This window comes from Pinus tabuliformis, chromosome 2_1, assembly GCF_031772625.1.
Source record: "Pinus tabuliformis cultivar Carrire ecotype Pingquan chromosome 2_1, CPIR1, whole genome shotgun sequence".
Taxonomy (NCBI): Eukaryota; Viridiplantae; Streptophyta; class Pinopsida; order Pinales; family Pinaceae; genus Pinus; species Pinus tabuliformis.
In genome coordinates this window covers 681,731,513-681,740,766 of record NC_142299.1, presented here as the reverse complement: position 1 = coordinate 681,740,766, position 9,254 = coordinate 681,731,513, and positions in this window count along the sequence as shown.

Sequence of the window (9,254 nt, the reverse complement as noted above, 5' to 3'; positions counted from 1 at the left end):
TGCAGCAGCCACAAGGATATGAGGTGAAAGGGAAGGAGAAACTAGTGTGCAGGTTGAATAAGAGCTTGTATGGCTTAAAATAGGCTCCAAGGCAGTGGTATCTAAAGTTTGACAAGTTTATGTCTGAACAAGGTTATACTAGATGTCACTCTGATCATTGTGTTTATCTGAAAAAGAAAAATGATGGTAGCTATATTATATTTTTATTTTATGTGGATGACATGCTTGTTGCAGGAACTAACATGCAGGAAATAAATGTACTCAAAAGAAAATTGGCAAATTCATTTGCAATGAAGGATTTGGGAGATGCAAAACAAATCCTTGGTATGAGAATCACCAGAGACAGGAAAAATCGCAAATTAACATTGTCTGAGAATGAGTACATACAAAAGGTGTTGAAAATATTTAATATGCACAATGCAAAACCAATTAGCAGACCTTTTGCTAACCATTTCAAACTTAGTAAGGAAATGTGCCCAAAGACCCAAGAAGGCATGGATTATATGTCTAAAGTTCCATATGCATCAGCAGTTGGAAGCTTAATGTATGCAATGGTCTACACAAGGCCTGATATTGCACATGCAGTGGGAGTTGTAAGCAGGTACATGAACAATCCAGGAAAGGAACATTGGATGGCAGTGAAATGGATTCTCAGATATTTGAAAGGTACCACAAATCAAGCATTATGCTTTGGTGGTGCAAACATTTCTCTACAGGGATATGTTGATGCAGATATGGCAGGTGACAGGGATAACAGGAGGAGCACTACAGGATATGTATTTACTGTTGGTGGAACAGTTGTCAGTTGGATTTCAAAAATCCAAAGTGTTGTTGCACTTTCAACAACAGAAGCAGAGTATGTTGCTGCTACAGAGGCTAGTAAAGAAATGATTTGGTTACAAAGGTTTATGGGTGAATTGGGTAAGGAGCATGATATGGGCACGTTATACAATGATAGCCAAAGTGCCATTCATCTTGCAAAGAACTCAGCATTTCATTCTAGGACTAAACACATACAGCTCAAGTACCATTTCATACAATCAGTGTTGGAAGATGGAGAGTTGAAGCTGGAAAAGATACACACTAGCCAAAATCCTACAGATATGCTAACAAAAGTTGTAACCAGGGAGAAACTGAGAATATTCTCAGTTTCAATTGGTCTTCAAGGATGACGATAAAGATGAGAAGCAGCCAGGTCCAAAGAGGAGTCATTGTCCAGCAAATGAAGCAGCGATGGAGTTTCTAAAATGATTCTCCAAGTGGGAGATTGTTGTGTGTGGAGCATGATTGTTCAGAGATCTTTGTTTCAGCCAGATGTATACCCCAGGAAGTTTCTACACCCCTCCACGTGGGGGGGGGGGGGGGGGGGGGCGGGGGGGACTTGTCCCCCCCGCGAGGGTCCGGGGGGCCAATCGCCCCTGGCTAGGGGGTCCGAGGGCTAGCGGTCCCCCGAAGCTAAAAACAAATGTAAAATTGGCTTGTAAAATTATAGTAATTTCTAGTCAATCTGGGTCGTTAATTAGTCAGATGATCTGACGGTAGAACTTATGTTTAGTTTAGGGTTTTTTGCCCTAGAAGGCAACCCCTCTCTTTGTATGAGGGCATTGTATTGGAGGCTGAGATATAGATGTGTATTTTGTGAGTGAGAAACTGGGTGGTGAGTCTGTCAGAGAAAACAGAGGATATTACAGTGGATTTGCTATAGGTTGTGTCTCTTCATTTTGTTGGATAATAGAAAGGAAGGACTAGCTATTCGGGGTGGACGTAGCCCAAACTGGGTGAACCACGTATATTTGTGTCTCTCTTGTTTTGTGTGTTTTCTGTGTTTGTATTTCTGTAATATTTTATGTGTTCCATTGCTCCGTAATATATAATTTTCTAACAACTGGTATCAGAGCCGAAGGTCTATTTGGCTGATAAACTCGCAGGAAAGAAGGGTTCCTGGTTCGAGTGGGAGCAATGGTAGAAGATGGTAAGTTTAGGGTCGAAAAACTTAACGGCCAAAACTTCTTGCTACGGAAGATGCAGATGTAAGATTATCTGTATCAGAAAGATCTATACCTACCATTGGTCGGACAGGCAAAGATGCCGACGGGTATGAAAGACGAAGAATGGAACCTTCTCGATAGAAAGGCACTCGGAACAATACGGTCATGCCTTGCTACATCAGTCACCTTCAACATTTCGAAGCAAACCACGACAGAGGGTTTGATGTAGACGTTGTCGAAACTATATGAAAAATCCTCAGCCTCAAACAAGGTATTTCTTATGAAACGGTTATTTAATATGAATATGTCGGAAGGTGGATCTATTGCAAACCATTTTAATGATTTTAAAACAGTTACAAGTCAGTTAAGTTCTGTAGGGGTAAACTTTGATGATGAAGTTAGACCTCTGCTATTCTTATGCTCATTACCAGAAAGTTGGAATGGTTTGGTAATGGCCATTAGTAACGCCGTTTCTCGATCTAGTACTTTAAAGTTTGATGATGTTGTCAGTGCTATCCTTAGCGAGGAAATGCGACGAAAAAGCTCCGGTGAGACATCGGGAAATGCTTTGAGTGCAGAGTCTAGAGGAAGAAAAATGGAAAGAGGAAAGAGCTCAGGATATCGCAGTAAATCAAGGAAAGGCAAATCCAAGTCCAGATCGGGGATAGTGTATAGGAAATGTGGAAAGAAAGGACACCTAAAGAAAGACTGGAGATATCAGAAGGGAAAAGAATGAGATAAGCAGCAAGAAATCAATCATGAAGTAAATGTGATAGGTGAGGTGTTACAAGATGCTTTGATTCTTTCCTTCAAAAATATTACTGACTCCTGGGTGGTAGATTCAGGGGCTTCATTTCATGCCACACCTGATAAGAAATACTTTCATGACTATGTTCAAGGAGATTTTGGACAAGTTCGTCTGGGTGATGATAAACCCTGTAAAATCGTTGGAATGGGTAAGGTTCTTGTAAAACAGCAGAATGGAAACCAATGGCTATTAAAGGACGTAAGGCATGTTCCAGATCTAAAGAAAAATCTGATTTCAACAGGGTAGTTAGGCGGTGAAATTTGTGTGACAACTTTCACAGATAAAGCTTGGAAGGTCACCAAAGGGGCCCTGGTAATAAGCAAAAGGCAAAAAGGTTGGTACATTGTATTTATGCAATGGTATTTCTAACTCTGTTAATGCTTTAACTTCCAAAGGAGCAGATGCAGCATTATGGCATCATAGGATTGGACACATGAGTGAAAAGGGGATGAAGATTCTTCACTCAAGGAATTTTTTGCCCGGTTTGAAGAATGTTGATTTGGACTTCTGTGAGAATTGCATTTATGGAAAACAGAAGAGAGTCAGATTTCTCAGAGTTGGGAAAGAAAAGAAGAATGAAAAATTAGAGCTTGTGCATACAGATTTATGGGGACCTGCTCAGGTATCATCTCTCCGTGGCTCTCGTTATTATGTTACTTTTATTGATGATGCAACTAGAAAAACTTGGATTTATTGCATTAAGAATAATCTGATGTATTTGATACTTTCAAGAAATGGAAATATTTGGTTGAGATTGAGACAGGAAAGAAATTGAAGTGTCTTAGATCAGACAGTGGAGGTGAATATTGCAGCAAAGAGTTTGATATGTACTGTTCAGAACATGGAATTCGCAGAGAGAAGACAGTTCCAAGAACACCACAAGAAAATGGTGTACTAGAAAGGATGAATAGAACAATCATGGAGCGTGCAAGGTGCATGAGATTGCATGCAGGATTGCCTTTACAGTTTTGGGCAGATGCTGTAGATACTGCTGTTTATCTAATAAATAGAGGGCCTTCAAGTTCCTTGGATGGTGTTGTTCCAGAGGAAGCATGGACGGGTAAAAAGGTAAACTACTCCTTTTTAAAGCCTTTTGGTTGTGAGGCCTTTGTCCATATTGATAAAGAAAATAGAACAAAGCTTGAGGCAAAGTCAAAGAAATGTACCTTTATTGGATATGGTGTTAATGATTTTGGTTATCGCTTATATGATTAGGAAAATCACAAAATCATTAGGAGCAAAGATGTAATATTCAATGAAAAGGTCTTTTATAAGAATTAGTTGCAGGAAAAGAAATAGGAAAAAGAAAACAAGGAATACACAGTTCTTGATGAAATCACTGAAAAGGTAAAGGTGCCTGAAAATAATAATAATCAACAACAACAACCACCACAACAGCAACAGGCACTCCAAACACCTGAAAGTGGTGTTAGAAGATCTACCAGGATAAGTAGACCCCCTGAACGATACTCTCCTTCATTATATTATTTATTGTTGACTGATTCTGGTGAACCTGAATGTTATGAAGAAGCAATGCAAGTTGAAAGCAGGAAGAAGTGGGAGGTAGCCATGGAAGAAGAGATGGACTCCTTAATGCATAACCAGACTTGGGATTTAGTCAGGTTGCCTGCAGGAAAAACTACATTGAAGAATAAATGGGTTTATAGGCTAAAGCAAGAAGATGGAGGAAAACAGAGGTACAAAGCTAGACTTGTGGTGAAGGGGTTTGCACATAAGAAAGGTATTGATTTTGATGAAATATTTTCTCATGTTGTTAAAATGAATTCAATCAGAACTATTTTAAGTCTTGTAGGAGCTGAAGATTTTCATCTTGAGTAGTTAGATGTAAAGACAGCCTTTCTCCATGGGGATTTGGAGGAAGAGATATATATGCAGCAGCCACAAGGATATGAGGTGAAAGGGAAGGAGAAACTAGTGTGCAGGTTGAAGAAGAGCTTGTATGGCTTAAAATATGCTCCAAGGCAGTGGTATCTAAAATTTGACAGGTTTATGTTTGAACAAAGTTATACTAGATGTCACTCTGATCATTGTGTTTATCTGAAAAGGCAAAATGATGGTAGCTATATTATATTGTTATTGTATGTGGATGACATGCTTGTTGCAGGATCTAACATGCAGGAAATAAATGTACTCAAAAGAAAATTGGCAATTTCATTTGCAATGAAGGATTTGGGAGCTGCAAAACAAATTCTTGGTATGAGAATCACCAGAGACAAGAAAAATCGCAAATTAACATTGTCTCAGAATGAGTACATACAAAAGGTGTTGAAAATATTTAATATGCACAATGCAAAACCAGTTAGCACACCTTTTGATAGCCATTTCAAACTTAGTAAGGAAATGTGCCCAAAGACCTAAGAAGACATGGATTATATGTCTAAAGTTCCATATGCATCAGTAGTTGGAAGCTTAATGTATGCAATGGTCTGCACAAGGCCTGATATTGCACATGCAGTGGGAGTTGTAAGCAGGTACCTGAACAATCCAGGAAAGGAACATTAGATGGCAGTGAAATGGATTCTCAGATATTTGAAAGGTACCACAAATCCAGCATTATGCTTTGGTGGTGCAAACATTTCTCTACAGGGATATGTTGATGCAGATATGGCAGGTTACAGGGATAACAGGAGGAGCACTACAGGATATGTATTTACTGTTAGTGGAACAGCTGTCAGTTGGATTTCAAAAATCCAAAGTGTTGTTGCACTTTCAACAACAGAAGCAGAGTATGTTGCTACTACAGAGGCTAGTAAAGAAATGATTTGGTTACAAAGGTTTATGGGTGAATTGGGTAAGGAGCATGATATGGGCGCGTTATACAGTGATAGCCAAAGTGCCATTCATCTTGCAAAGAACTCAACATTTCATTCTAGGACTAAACACATACAGCTCAAGTACCATTTCATACGATCATTGTTGGAAGATGGAGAGTTGAAGCTGGAAAAGATACACACTAGCCAGAATCCTGCAGATATGCTAACAAAAGTTTCAACCAGGGAGAAACTGAGAATATGCTCAGTCTCAATTGGTCTTCAAGGATGACGATGAAGATGAGAAACAGCCAGGTCCAAAGAGGAGTCATTGTCCAGCAAATGAAGCAGCGGTGGAGTTTCTACAATCATTCTCCAAGTGGGAGATTGTTGTGTGTGGAGCATGATTGTTCAGAGGTCTTTGTTTCAGCCAGATGTATACCCCAGGAAGTTTGTACACCCCTCCACGCAGGGGAGGGGGGGTGCGGGGGGGACTTGTCCCCCCCGCGGGGATCCGGGGGGCCGATCGTCCCTGGCTCGGGGTACGAGGGCTAGCAATCCGTCAGCGGGGGCTTGGGGGCAGCGCCCCCGAAGCTAAAAACAAATGTAAAATTGCCTTGTAAAAGTATAGTAATTTCTAGTCAGTCTGGGCCGTTCATTAGGCAGATCATCTGACGGTAGAACTTATGTTTAGTTTAGGGTTTTTTTCCCTAGAAGGCAGCCCCTCTCTTTGTATGAGGGCATTGTATTGGAGGCTGAGATATAGATGTGTATTATGTGAGCGAGAAACTGGGTGGTGAGACTGTGAGAGAAAACAGAGGATATTACAGCGGATTTGTTGTAGGTTGTGTCTCTTCATTTTTCTGGATAATAGAAAGGAAGGACTGGCTGTTCGGGGTGGACGTAGCCCAAAATGGGTGAACCACCTATATTTGTGTCTCTCTTGTTTTGTGCATTTTCTATGTTTATATTTCTGCAATATTTTATGAGTTCTATTGCTCCGTAATATATAATTTTCTAACAACTGGTGTCGGAGCCGAAGGTCTATTTGGCTGATAAACTTGCAAGAAAGAAGGGTTCCTGGTTCATGTGGAAGCAATGGCGGAAGATGGTAAGTTTAGGGTCAAAAAATTTAACGGCCAAAACTTCTCGCTGTGGAAGATGCAGATGGAAGATTATTTGTATCAGAAAGATCTATACCTACCATTGCGCGAAAAAACAAAGATGCCGACGAGTATGAAAGACGAAGAATGGAACCTTCTCGATAGAAAGGCGCTCGGAACAATACAGTCGTGCCTTGCTGCATCAGTCACCTTCAACATTTCGAAGGAAACCACAACAGAGGGTTTGATGCAGACGTTGTCAAAACTATATGAAAAACCCTCGGCCTCAAACAAGGTATTTCTTATGAAACGGTTATTTAATATGAATATGTCGGAAGGTGGATCTGTTGCAAACCATTTAAATGATTTTAATACAGTTACAAGTTAGTTAAGTTCTGTAGGGGTAAAATTTGATGATGAAGATAGAGCTCTGTTATTCTTGTGCTCATTACTAGAAAGTTGGAATGGTTTGGTAATGGCCATTAGTAACTTCGTTTCTGGATCTAGTACTTTAAAGTTTGATGACGTTTTCGGTGCTATCCTTAGCGAGGAAAATCGACGGAAAAGCTCCGGTGAGACATCGGGAAATTCTTTGAGTGTAGAGTCTAGAGGAAGAAAAATGGAAAGAGGAAAGAGCTCAGGATATCACAGTAAATCAAGGAAAGGCAGATCCAAGTCCAGATCGGGGATAGTGTGCTGGAAATGTGGAAAGAAAGGATACCTAAAGAAAGACTGTAGATTTCGGAAGGGAAAAGAAGGAGATGCACAGCAAGAAAACAATCATGAAGTAAATGTGACAGGTGAGGTGTTACAAGATGCTTTGATTCTTTCTTTCGAAAATATTACTGATTCTTGGGTGGTAGATTCAGGGTCTTCATTCCATGCCACACCTGACAAGAAATACTTTCATGACTATGTTCAAGGAGATTTTGGACAAGTTCGTCTGGGTGATGATAAACCCTGTAAAATCGTTGGAATGGGTAAGGTTATTGTAAAACAGTAGAATGGAAACCAATGGCTATTAAAGGAGGTAAGGCATGTTCCAGATCTAAAGAAAAATCTGATTTCAACAGGGCAGTTAGGTGGTGAAGATTGTGTGACAACTTTCACAGATAAAGCTTGGAAGGTCACCAAAGGAGCCCTGGTAATAGCAAAAGGCGAAAAGGTTGGTACATTGTATTTATGCAATGGTATTTCTAACTCTGTTAATGCTTTAACTTCCAAAGGAGCAGATGCAGCATTATGGCATCATAGGCTCAGACACATGAGTGAAAAGGGGATGAAGATTCTTCACTCAAGGAATTTGTTGCCGGGTTTGAAGAATGTTGATTTGGACTTCTGTGAGAATTGCATTTATGGAAAACAGAAGAGAGTCAGAGTTCTCAGAGTTGGGAAAGAAAAGAAGAATGAAAAATTAGAGCTTGTGCATACAGATGTATGGGGACCTGCTCAGGTATCATCTCTCGGTGGCTCTCAATATTATGTTACTTTTATTGAAGATGCAACTAGAAAAACTTGGATTTATTGTATTAAGAATAAATCTAATGTATTTGATACTTTCAAGAAATGGAAATATTTGGTTGAGATTGAGACAGGAAAGAAATTGAAGTGTCTTAGATCAGACAATGGAGGTGAATATTGCAGCAAAGAGTTTGATAGGTACTGTTCAGAACATGGAATTCGCAGAGAGAAGACAGTTCCAAGAACACCACAAGAAAATGGTGTATCAGAAAGGATGAACAAAACAATCATGGAGCGTGCAAGGTGCATGAGATTGCATGCAGGATTTCCTTTACAGTTTTGGGTAGATGCTGTAGATACTGTTGTTTATCTAATAAACAGAGGGCCTTCAAGTTCCTTGGATGGTGGTGTTCCAGAGGAAGCATGGACGGGTAAAAAGGTAAACTACTCCTTTTTAAAGCCTTTTGGTTGTGATGCCTTTGTCCATATTGATAAAGAATATACAACAAAGCTTGAGGCAAAGTCAAAGAAATGTACCTTTATTGGATATGGTGTTAATTATTTTGGTTATCGCTTATATGATTACGAAAATCACAAAATCATTAGGAGGAGAGATGTAATATTCAATGAAAAGGTCTTGTATAAGAATCAGTTACAGGAAAAGAAACAGGAAAAATAAAACAAGGAATACACAGTTCTTGATGAAATCACTGAAAAGGTAAAGTTGCCTGAAAATAATAATAATCAACAACAACAACCACCACAACAGCAACAGGCACCCCAAACACCTGAAAGTGGTGTTAGAAGATCTACCAGGATAAGTAGACCCCCTGAACGATTCTCTCCTTCTTTATATTATTTATTGTTGACTGATTCTGGTGAACCTGAATGTTATGAAGAAGCAATGTAGGTTGAAAGCAGGAAGAAGTGGCAGGTAGCCATGGAAGAAGAGATGGACTCCTTAATGCATAACCAGACTTAGGATTTAGTCAGGTTGCCTGGAGGAAAAACTACATTGGGGAATAAATGGGTTTACAGGCTGAAGGAAGAAGATGGAAGAAAACAGAGGTACAAAGCTAGACTTGTGGTGAAGGGGTTTGCACAGAAGAAAGGTATTGATTTT